Consider the following 12,667-nt stretch of genomic DNA (forward strand, 5'->3'; position numbering starts at 1 on the left):
TCTGTGGCCCAGTTAACTTTGCGCAAAATATTTTGAAGGTGAATATAACAAAATTATTGGGGCTGTGAAAAATAATAATAATACCTGCATTTGACATAGAGCCTTATTACATCATCAAGAAGTCTCAAATACTGGCTCTACAGTCCTGAATGCTTTCATTTACTGACCAATAGTATTGACAAATATTTGTGTTTGAAATCATTTGTATTGGGAAATTGTAGCATGGGATGGAAATCTGTTATAATTCATGTGTGTACTGTTAATACAGATGTTAGTATCTGCCCAGTTTTAGCTGGGCAGATGCTAACTGTTTGGAGTATCTGTTTCTGTATCTATTTGGTGAATGACCAGAGAGTTTCTTTATTATCCTACCACATCAGAAATGAAGATGGATTAATAATATTTTAAAAGCACAAAGAAAGCACATTTTAAAAGCACATTTTTCAAATGTTTCTTTCTGAAAACAACAGTTATATGCGGCTCTTTTTTAATGTAAACATTTTCATACAATAACATAAGTACTGCAACTATGTTGAAAAGCTAAATCCTTTCAGTGTTGTTTAACATTTATAATTTTTTCAATGACAATGAATAGGAATACTACTGAAAAATAAAATACAAACAAAGCATTGGAGATACAAAGGAATAAAGAACAAGCGGCAGCTTCATAGGTGACTTTTTGATGTTTGGCATTATGGTAGTTAAGTAAATGCCAATAGGAATTGGGTGTATAAACTGGAAGAACTGATTAAGCTACAGTTGGAGTACTGCATCCAGTTGTAATACCCTATAATAGAAAGAGCATCTCAGCCAAGAAAAGGTTATAACAAAAAATTCACTGAAGTTACATGAGGGATCAACGGTTGCACAACAGTTATGGAGAGAGATTTAAAAAGTTGAGACTGTTTTCGCTGAAGCAAGAAAGGTGAATGGGTGAAAGGTGAACCTTTTTGAAAAGGTTTTCAAAATTGTTAATGGTTTTCAAAGGGTAAAACATATTATTTTTACAATTACTACGATTATTTCCACTGACCAGTGAGTCAATAAAAGATGCTGTAAATGAAAAAGCAGAGGGGAGCTTGGAATAAATTGTATGGAGAGTTGTTGGAATCTTATTATAAATGGCTGGTGAAGCATGAGTTCATAATGGCATTTAAAAGGGAATTGGTTAAGTACTTGAAGAAAATGATATTCAAGAGTCTGGGAAAGAGCAGGTCAAATGAATTTAGATTAATAGCTCCAAAGTGGGAGCTGGCACCAGCGTAGATATGACAGGACAAGTGGCCTCCTTCTGTGCTGTCAACTTTCGATGATAAGACTGAAACTTTGCCAATTTTAAACAACAATATCAAACAATGTTTGATTTGCCTTAGACAGTGTTAAAAGTCAATAGAGGCTTGTAATGTGACCCACGGGCTGGAAGTAGCCCATGGGGAGGTGGGGTGAGGTGGGAGGGGGGTGCTCAAGAAATGTCTAGTTTAAAGTAAGTCTGTGTTCAATCAGCAATGTATTTTCAGTTTTTTCATGATTGAGTATTTCTTCATTTATGGTACTTATGGCATATTCAATCAAGAAAATGTATTTTGTTGTCCAACTATAAAGGTTGTTTACTATTGATCTAACTCCTCCATTATTCTCAAAGCACAAAGATATCCCTGGGTCTTGAAAGAGTATCATATGGCAATGTTGGCCATAAAATATTCTCTCTCTCTATCGATCTCCTTCAATCCCAATTAATAACTTACAATACATAAGTGAAAATAACACTTCATTATAAAATAAAGTCCCACTGCAATTAATCATATATTGCCCAACCTGTCACATTAATTTAAAAACAGTGTAAGAGTTTACTGAATGCTTGAATCATTTTAATCAGATAGGCTAATTGCAGTCAAAAGGAATAATAATAATCCTTGGATTTGATATAGCGCCTTATCACATCTTTGAGATAAGATGCTATATCACAGAATATACTGTAAAGTGAATTGACTGTATATTTTGTGGGCAAAATGCAGCAGCCAATTGCAGCAGTGTCCCACAAACAGTTGTGGATTGAAATGGCCAATTTTTCTTTTTAAGGAATTATTACCCATGGAAATGCGATCAGCCAATTGACTAACAACCGGGTTATCACATACTGGTAGGTAAACAGAGGCGTGCGGTGTAAGGAAACTTGCCCTCCATTTCGCCCTGCCAGGAATCGAACCCAGGTCTCTCACTTGCGAGGCGAGTGCTCTAACCACTGAGCTACAGGACATGACAGGTGTGGGAGAGAGAAAGGAATCAGAGGAGACTCATGTGGAGCTTGAACTTAAACTTAAACTCCCACTCAAACTGGTTGGGTCAATTAGCTTGCTTCTATGCTGGCATTCTTTATAACCTCTTTGTGAACCGTTGGTGATTGTGATATTGTTCTTGGAGTGGACTAACCTTCTGCAGTTCTCCAAGACACTATCCTGCATGAAGAGCATTATATAAACACAGGTTGTTGTTATAGATGAACCAGTGTAAATAATGAACATTTGCTGAATATTTTACACATTTGCTTTTTATGCATCCACTCAGTACTCTTGCTGTGATCTGCTCCTAAATGCACAGGATAAATCTAGGCTGAAAGCAGATACTTTGCACTCCATTCTGTTTTATTTCAGAGAGCACCCACCCAAATTATTCCTTGTGATAGTAATACTCTAAATCCCAAGGGTAGCTAATTGAAGAGTCAATGAACCCACTTCGCTCAACTAACAAAAAGAATAAAGGATTATGAATGATTCCACAAATCTGCTCAATTGAAACTGAGAGTAGAAGGAAATATTAATTCCAAGACATGTTACACATACATTTTTTTCCAGTTAGCATCTGATGGACTTTCTGTAGGAGGTTTTGGTTTAAACAAAATCTGATGTGATTTGTTTTTTAAACTCAGCAGTACGCTTCATCCCTCTTCTAATATTGTTTAGTGTGAAGCTAACATAGGTCTGCTATGTGTCCCTCAATCCCTCTGTGCCATCATTGGTGGCTGTGCCTTGAGCCACTAACCTCTGGAACTCCCTGCCTTAATCCCTCCACCTTGCCCCTTCTTATCTATCTTTAAATCCCACCTGCAAACCTACCTCTTTGACTTCTTTGTTCAGCATCCAATTCAACCGGTGGACAGCGCTCTGAAATGCTATCCTGTGTGAAAAGCGTTATCCCTATGAAAGTTGTTCAAGATAGTCAATAAATCAGAAAACATTACAGGGTCTAACTCGATAAACAAAACTTAAGGAAAAAAATTCAGACATAGTGCTGTAAAATATATGCCAAATTCTGTAGTTTTCTTTTTAGGCCTAAGAAAGGAAAATGTTTACCAGTGTAAAATCATGGTCCTTGATTTCACTTGAAGTAAAGAGGGTTTCTGAGATACTTTGTGTGTATCCGTGATTAAAATATTGTTCCCTGCACTAGGCTGAGAGCCACCCACTACTTCCCTTCCTGGGTCAGGAGAAGAAGTATTTCCTCAGCCTCAATGAGCTGTTACTCCTTGAAGGGGCCTGCAACTTTCTTCATTGACCATTCTCACTAATCTTCCTCTAAAAGAATGACTAAAGCAGGTCAATATATGAAATTCACGAGGCAACATCTTCCTTCCATCATCCCCATGTCCCCACAACAATTTGTATGTGATGCTAATTTAATGGCACATGCTCCATGTTAACAAAAGCACACCTGATCTAGCGGTGAAATAAAGTACGGTGCTTCGGCACTCCTTTTCAAATCAGGTACTTTTTCTGCACCTCCAGCATGTCCTTTTGGTTGCGTAAATGGCATTGACTCTTTGATTTATTTCCTTCCATACCTTACCTACCATCTATTTTAACAATGTGGTCTGCCTGACCAAAACCATAAGTTTCAAACTCCCTCCACTATAATAATGGTGGCCACTTCACTGGAGCAGCTCTTTTGAGTCAGGGACCCCTCTTCTGCTGTTGCACCTTCCTTTGCCCTCCACGCCGGGTGGCATCCCGGAGTGCTTCAATATATATATATAGAGAGAGAGAAAGTACTCTTCACTGAGCATATCATCTCGGACAACCTGCACAGTGGCAGGGTTAGATGTGGTAGGAATGGTTGAAGAGGTAGTTCTTAAGTTGGCATTTAAAGATAAAGAGGAGCAAGGCAGAGAGATTGAGGTAGGAAACCAGAGCTTAGGAGCACAGAGGCTCAAGGCAAGGCCATGATTGGTAGTGCAGAAGCAGCAGGGAACACACAGCGAGTCTGTGAAAACTGAGTTAAGGGTGATAATAATATTAATTATTATTGAGTTAAAGGTGTGGGCAAATACAGCCATGTGGTGGGCACATCTGGAGCTTCATTCTGATTACCTGCTCTTTTGACTTTTAATCCAGATACATGTGGAGTAAGGAAACTTGCCCAATGTTTCGTCCTGTTGGGTCTCTTGCTTGTGAGGCGAGCGCTCTAACCACTGAGCTATAAGATGCTATGCATCTACACATCTTGTACTTCCGATGTCCACTGCTCCTGGACTCCACTTTCCTTTTCTTCTACTGAAAATCGGTAACACATTTACCAATGAGCACCACACCCATGCCCGCAGGGATGGCAAGAGACCTGGATTTGATTCCCAGCAGGGCGAAACGTTGGACAAGTTTCCTTACTCCATATGTATCTGTTTACCTTGCAGTAAGTAGGAACCCAGTTGTTACTGTACTTGATTGATGGAAAGCTGACAAGTTCGAAGACATTTCTGACCAAATAAATTTCTCACTCTTACAGAATACAAATTTACATTTATATAATAATAATCCTTCCATTTGATATACCGCCTTATCACTTCTTCGAGATGTCTGAAAGCGCTTCACAGAATATATACTGTAAGGAATTATTACCCCTGGAAAAGCGATCCGCCAATTGACTGATAACCGAGTTCCTACTTATTCCAATGTGAGCAGAGGTGTGTGGAGTAAGGAAGCTGGCCTAATGTTTTGCCCTGCCAGGGAATCAAACCCAGGTCCTCTCGCTTGTGAGGCCAGTGCTCTAACCATTGAGCTACAGGACTTCTATATGTCCCAATATGCTTAACAATACTGACTTGGCTCTTCCAGCTAGGCATGGGCGCTGAAGGATGAGAAGGGTTGATACTTTGATTATTCAGCTTTGTCAAACTCATGAGCTGCAGGTCTGACCCAGCCCAAAGGGCCAAAGAGCTGAATGGCCAGTTTCCACCCCTCACTACATTTTAAGTCCTGGAGATCCTCTGAACATCAGTGTCCTAACTGCTGGGCTCCAGGAAGTCACTACCTCCTACCTCTCGGGCTTGCTACTGCACCCAGAGAGACACACACTCATGAACAGACACACACATATGGACAAAGGAGAGAGATAAACAGACAATCTCGACAGCGGGACCTCGGTGCGAGCGAAGCCCATTTCCAGCTTGTGCCGCTGCCTCCATCCCAACCTCCCCACATCACGTACGCGCATCCTGAGGCGCTCCACCCACAGTAGCGCCACAGAGGGCGTTGAGTAAACAGCTATCAGCATTGCACAGAGGCCTAGCAGAGGGTGATGTTTTAGCAGAGGGCGATGTCTTAGCAGAGGGTGATGTTTTAGCAGAGGGCGATGTTTTAGCGGATTCAACGGAAAATTTGCAGCTGCACTTTTCTATTGGTCCAGGCTATGAACAATGATTAGATAAGATAGGGTTCTTCCACCTTAAGAGAAGAAAACTCAGGGGGGAACCTCAGAGAGGTGTTTACCATTTTAAATGGGATTGAAAAAGTAAACGCATATCAATACTTTAGGAGGCAATAAGCCAATAGAACAACGGAGCTATCTGCCAATACAGCAGATGGAGTTCAATGTAGGGAAGTGACCGAAAAAAGATAAAGTAGAATATTTTCTTAATGGGGAGAGATTAAGAACTGTGGAGGAGCGAAGAGATTTGGGCATCCATATCCACAAATCACTAAAACCACCTAGTTCCTAGGTGCAAAGAGTAATCAAAAAGGCGAATGGAACGTAGGCATTTATCTCAAGGGGCCTGGAATACAAAGGGGAGAAAATGATGCTTCAGCTGTATAGAGTGTTAGTCAGACCCTATCTGGAAAACTGCGTTCAGTTTTGGGCACCACACCGCAGGAAAAATATATTGACCCTGGAGGTCAGCGCAGGTTCACCAGAATGTTATCAGGCGTAAAAGGATTACGTTACGAGGAAAGGCTGCATAACCTTGGATTGTATTCCCTTGAGTTTAGAAGGTTGAGGGCTGATTTGATTGAGGTGTTTAAGATGATAAAGGGATTTGATAGGGTAGATACAGAGAAGCTATTTCTTCAGGTGGGGGAGTCCAAAACAAGGGGCACAGTCTCAAAATTTGAACCAGGCCATTTAAGAGTGAAATCAGGAAACATTTTAGAAATCTGGTAGAAATCTGGAATTCTCTCCCCCAAAAGGCTGTGGATGCTGAATCCATCCATACCTTCAAGAGTGAGGTTGATAGATTTTGGGTGGATCAGGGTATTAAGGAATATGGGAGAAAGCGAGAAATTGGAATTGAAAGGATTAGTTGAGGTATAGATCAGCCATGAATTAATTACAGGATGGAACAGTCTCGAAGGGCTGAATGGCCAATGAAATCTTCCTTTACTCAGAGGGCCAATTGGAACTTGCCAGAAAAGGTGTTAAATGCCAAGAAACTGGACTCATTTTTAAAAAAACACGACTTGATGCAGTGATGGGGGAACAGTAAGGTGGGGGTTCTGGATGGATGAAATTAGATGGCCTGTGATCTTGTTAAGGCTTAAAAGAGCTGAATTCGCTTTTTCTTCCCATTTTGCGAAAAAGCCATTTTCTGAAAGGCATGAATGCCGAGAGTAAAGCTCAACATAGACATTTTGTCTGCAGACATATTTGCCCAATATTCTGCTCCTGTTTAAGCATAAGTAGAATTTTCTAATAGGAACTACAGGAATATGAGGCACACAGTGCCTCTCTGTTTTGATGTGCACCCTCTTGTGGGCAAATTGGATTAAAATTGTGAAATTCATGAAACGTCTTTGAATGCTGTACGTTTTCAGGAGCTTCCTTTGGTTGATGGCTCAGCACAAGACATTCGATTAAATGCAGAATTGTGTTGTGACTTGAAAAACTTTTCATTGGCACCAGGAATTATTGTCTCCATCTTGTGTTGGAAGGTATCAAACAGACTGAGATATTACACACAGGTTTCACCCATCTGATTTTCAACTGTACAGTATAAATTATTTTAAAACCTTTGAAGGGGTACAGGAAAAAGCTAGGTTAAATGGGCCAGAGTGGTTTGCTCTTTCAAAGTATTAGGACAGATATGATGAGTTGAACGACATTCTATGTCGTAACATTTTATAGCTCTGAACCCTTTCCAGCCCAATAATTCGACCATTAACAATAACTACGAAGGTGGTGGTCTCTTTTGGAAAGTCGCAGATTTATTATAGTAACACTGGCAAAGTAACACACGTATATGTTAAAATTACCAAGAACTGTAGCAAAATGTTTTGAAACATCTTGACAACAGTGTCCATAGGTTGGAAGAATTACACTTCTTTGAAGTAAAGCGGAGTTCTCCAAATCCCGGCGGTGACTGGAAACAGTGTGAAAATATGCAGCCTAGCCAGATTTCACAAGAAGGGGGAGTTTCTGTGACACAACTGACAACAAAAACTTGCATTTATACAGTGCCCTTCACGCAGGGTAGCATCCTGGAGCGCTTGACAGTGGCGGAGTCTGACCCCTGCTAGAGGGAGAGCGTGAGGATTAGTGACTGTAAGTACAATAAAAAAGGAAAGTCTTTTAAGCAGGGCTTGAAAGTGGGGAGGGGAGGGGCAAGGCAGAGTGATTGAGGGAGAGTTCCAGAGTTTAGGAGGGTAGTGGCTGAAGACACAGCCACCAATGGAACGGAGGGGATAAGGGACGAACAGGAGGCCGTAGCCAGCCGAGCGGAGGCAGCTGGTGTGGGGGCAAGCAAATTGGATAGGTAGGGAGGTGTGAGGACGTGAAGGGATTTGAAAATGAGTGAGAAGATCTTGAAATCATTGGTGTGATGGGGGTACAGAGTTTTGTGTGGGTGAGTATTCAGGCGGCGGAGTTCTGAATTAGTTTAATTTTGTGTATGGTGAAGCTGTGGAGATCAACGAGGAGGGCATTGAAATAGTCCAACTGTGAAATGATGAAAGCATGGATGAGAGTTTCAGCTGCCTTTGATGTTAGGAATGATCCCTAACCCTAATGTAGAGAAACCCCAACTAGTTATTTTGACTGTTAAATTAATGTATTACTGAATTAATTAATTGACTACCTGCTGTGCGTAATTGGCTGCCGCGTTTCGCCCACAAATATACTGTCAATTCACTTTACAGTCTATTCTGTGAAGCGCTTTGAAACATCGAGAAGACGTGAAAAGCGCTATATCAAAATACAAGGATTATTATTACTTAAATATTCTATCCTTACAATTGTTGTAATATTAATATTTAGTATTCTCTTTGACCACCACTGGTCTACACATTACCCTACTAAACATGCATTCCCTAGGCAATAAAGCCCCTTCCCCTCTCCAATCTATTCCTGGATGAAAACAGACATTCTCAGCCTCATGGAAACCTGGCTCACCCTTAGTGAAACCCTCACTCTCACAGAAGTTGTCCCCACTAGACTACAACTTCCACCACACTCTCCACCCAGCAGCCATGGTGGTGGTGTGACATTTATGTGAAGGACTCAAATTATTCTGGCCTTTTACTCCTCTGGTTCTTTCTTGATCTTTGATCATCTCTTATTCTACCAGCCCTCCAATCCCTCCCTCATAATCCTCATTTTCCATACACCTCCAGGACACAGATGCTGGACTATTTTGCTACATCAGTTGAGTTTATATCCATGTGTATTACTCAGGCTTTACAGTGCACTAGTCAGACGCACCTAGAGTGCTACACACAGTTCTGGTCACCACCACATAAATGGGCTGCCCAGCCCCAAGCCCTCAAATTGCACCCGGCTGACCCCAAAAACATTTAGCCTCTTTTTTCATTTAAAAAAAAAACTCTTCCAGTTTAAAAGTTTTTAATCTATAGAATTAAAATGCATGGCCCTTCAGGGCCTGCACCAGAAATGACTTAAAATTAGAAGGAGAAAACACAGAACAGTCCCTTGTAACACAAATGCAGCAGGTCAGACGAGCTGCTGACATTTTAAATCATTGTTTGCAGTCTCCAGCACAAGCACAAACCAGAATGTTGATTAATCTACATCATTCTCAAAGCTGAGCATTCAGCAGCCATTGTTCAACAGGCAGAATATCACCTAAGGATTACAGTAAGTGGTTATGGAAGAGGAAGTCCTGTGGTAAGAGTCAAATTTGTGACGCACAGACCAGCTCAGAACACAATTTGCTCAGTTCTTCACAGAAAACTTTATTTAGACTGTGTGCAGTGCCAGACTTATTTTAATATAGATATATCTACACATACACACGTATAAATAATATATATTTAAAAAATCACAAGTTGTGCTGCTAGCTTCAGACCAAAACCACCTCAATTAGCTATTTTAGTTGCAAGCCTTGGTTGTCATGGTGATGACCACAAGCTAACTTCCCATTCAGGAACAGGAGGAATTCATGTTTGAAGGGTGTGTCGCTAACCCACACTATCGGTTTCTTATCTGCAGATTACACGTTTGCTCACTGCTGCAGCACAGTTCTCTAAAACTCTATTAAAAGTCTCAACTACTAAATCTATGAGTGGCTGACTAGAGCTGGAGCCATTGCTGTCCTGTAGCTCAGTGGTTAGAGCCCTCGCCTCGCAAGTGAGAGGAACTGGGTTCGATTACTTTCAGTAAGTTTCTTTACTCCACATGCCTCTGTTTACCTAGCAGTAAGTAGGAACCCGGTTGTTAGTCGATTGGCAGATTGCTTTTCAGGGGGTAATAATTCCTTAAAAATTGGTCACTCAATCCATGACTATTTGTGGGACACTGCTGTTTGCAATTGCCTGCCGCGTTTCACCCATAAAATATGCAGTCAATTCACTTTACAGTATATTCTGTGAAGCGCTTTGAGACATCTCAAAGACGTGATAAGGCGCTAGGTCAAATGCAAGGTTTATCATTACTATTGCTGGGATTCTCTTTATTATGCCAATGCTCTCCTCGGAAGACTCCCCTGCTCCTCTCTACACAAGCTGGATTCCTCCTTAGCACAAAGATCCAACATCCCACCATCCACGACCTCACTTGGCTCTACTGATTCTTCATCCGCCAGTCAATCAATTACAAAAGTTCTTACCCTTCTTTCAAAAAGCCTCCATGACCTTGCCCCACATTCCCTCTCCAACCTCCTCTGAACCTATGGTCAAACCTGCGCTCTCTGCTCAGCAAACACTGGCCTGGTTCATGTCCCCTATCCGGCTCTGCCCATTAGTCGGTGAGCTTTCAGCCATTCTGCCCAGCGCTCTGGAACACCATCCCCGAGACATTTTGCAATGCCCTAGCAGCCCTTGAGACTCATCTCAAACCACCCCTTAAGACTTATCTCTTTGTGCTTTCAGCCACATTTCCTTCTCTCTCCTCAGCTTCCTCCCACCCCTAAGCTCGGGCTCCTAGTAAGTTATACAAAACATTTCCACCCAATGTGATAGGTGCTATATAAAATATACTACTATTTATTATGAACTAATGAGGTATAACGAGGCTGGGGGTCCCTGTTAGTTACAGTTCGCAGTTTCAGCCTTTTTGCACTAGATGCAGCTGAACTCACAAAGCCAAAATAAGAATATGAACCTTAACAGTTATCAGTTATAACTAAAAAGGAAAAAAAAACTTTTATAGCTCATGTTAAAAACTCTCAAACTCCTCAGAAGTTTGCAGACCTTTTTTGTGCAAGCAAATTGTTGCAGGTCTGTTGCCTAGGACACCAGGAGAAACTGATAGGGTCTAACATTCACCTGAACAGAACAACCTGAATACTTTGGTTCAATGTCTCATCCAGATGATGGCAGGCCTCTCTATTCAGTACAATTCTTCCCCAGGAGAGTAAAACTCACATAAGTCGTATCATACAGAAAATATACAGTCAATTAACTTTACAGTATATTCTGGGAAGCGCTTTGAGACGTTCCTGCAAGCTGAATATGGACAAGAAGGAAGCCATACTCATTGTACGGAGTCAGACTCCTCCACTGTAAAGCGCTCTGAGACGCTACCCTGCATGGAGGGCACTATATAAGTGCAAGTTGTTGTTGTCTCGAGAACGCTATATCAAATGAAAGTATTATTATTATTATCATCATCAACCATCAGGACCATAACATTTAATATGACTTATGTAAATCATATTAAATGTTATTAATATAACACATTAATGTGTTTCCTGTGATTCAATGCATCTTCACCCGCCGCTGCATGTGCACTTACCAGAAAGTTTCCTGTGATTCAATGCGTCTTCACCCGCCGCTGCATGTGCACTTACCAGAAAGCTTTGGAATTACATTCATTCACAGACAATGAAGTTCTTCTGCACTTGCAGTGATGGACCAAGAAAACATTTTCCGAAATTCAAGGCCGCCAGTTGGTAAGTGCAAATACGTCGACAGGTCAGGGCATAATTTTCCACGGTTCAATGAAGCCGGTAAGTATGGAAGTAATGAAGGAGGGGAGCAGTGTTATGAGTTAGGTGGTGATTAATGCGGGTAGAGCAAAGAGATCTAAGTGGATTTTGAAAGGAAGTTGAATGGGACTCGGATGCATGTACGACTTAGCTCTGTAGCTTAGTGGTTGGAGCACTCGCCTTGTAAGCAAGAGGACTTGGGCTCAATTCCCAGGCAGGGCAAAACGTTGGGCAAGTTTCCTTACTCCACACGCCTCTGTTTTCAATTGGCATAATCCCTTTAAATCACTCAATCCACGACTGTTTTTGGGACACTGCTGTGAACAATTGATTGCCACGTTTCGTCCACAAAATGTATGGTAACTTCACTATACAGTATATTTGTATACTGTGAAGCACTTTGGGATGTCTCGAAGACGTGATAAGGAGTTTTATCAAATGCAAAGATTATTATTATAATACAAAAGTACAATTTGTAAAGATAAGACATATACAAGTTTTACTGTACTGCCCTGGAGTGTTAACTTAGAATGCAATCTTAAAATCCCAACATGGAGCTAAACTCATAACCTGGATCAGTCAAATGTGCTACCAACTGAGCCAGACTGAAACATGCGGATAATTTATTCAGGCAAAACCTCTGTAGTTAACCTCAGCATGACTGATGCATTTTAGATATTGCCATTCTGCCCTGCCTAAATTGCAAAACCCACATTCATTCATCAAGATCATCTTCATCTATATGTGTGACACTGCTCACTCACACACTGAAGATTTTTGCAATGTAAAAGGTGTTATATATTGTTGTTGTTTGTACAGATTTCTGGATGAAGCACACTAGCGTAATGCATTTACTTTTACTAAGCCTTAATGAGTGGTTGTATATATGTTATGCATCTAATAAGATCTTATCAATTTGGGGGAGAAGGATGTTGAAATGTTTAAAAATGAAGTTTTATGATGGTTATTACAATGGATTATGATCCACATTTGCTGACCAAAGTATATTTACACTAAGCCAGT

Source organism: Callorhinchus milii, unplaced genomic scaffold (genome assembly GCF_018977255.1).
Source record: "Callorhinchus milii isolate IMCB2004 unplaced genomic scaffold, IMCB_Cmil_1.0 Scaffold3, whole genome shotgun sequence".
Taxonomy (NCBI): domain Eukaryota; kingdom Metazoa; phylum Chordata; class Chondrichthyes; order Chimaeriformes; family Callorhinchidae; genus Callorhinchus; species Callorhinchus milii.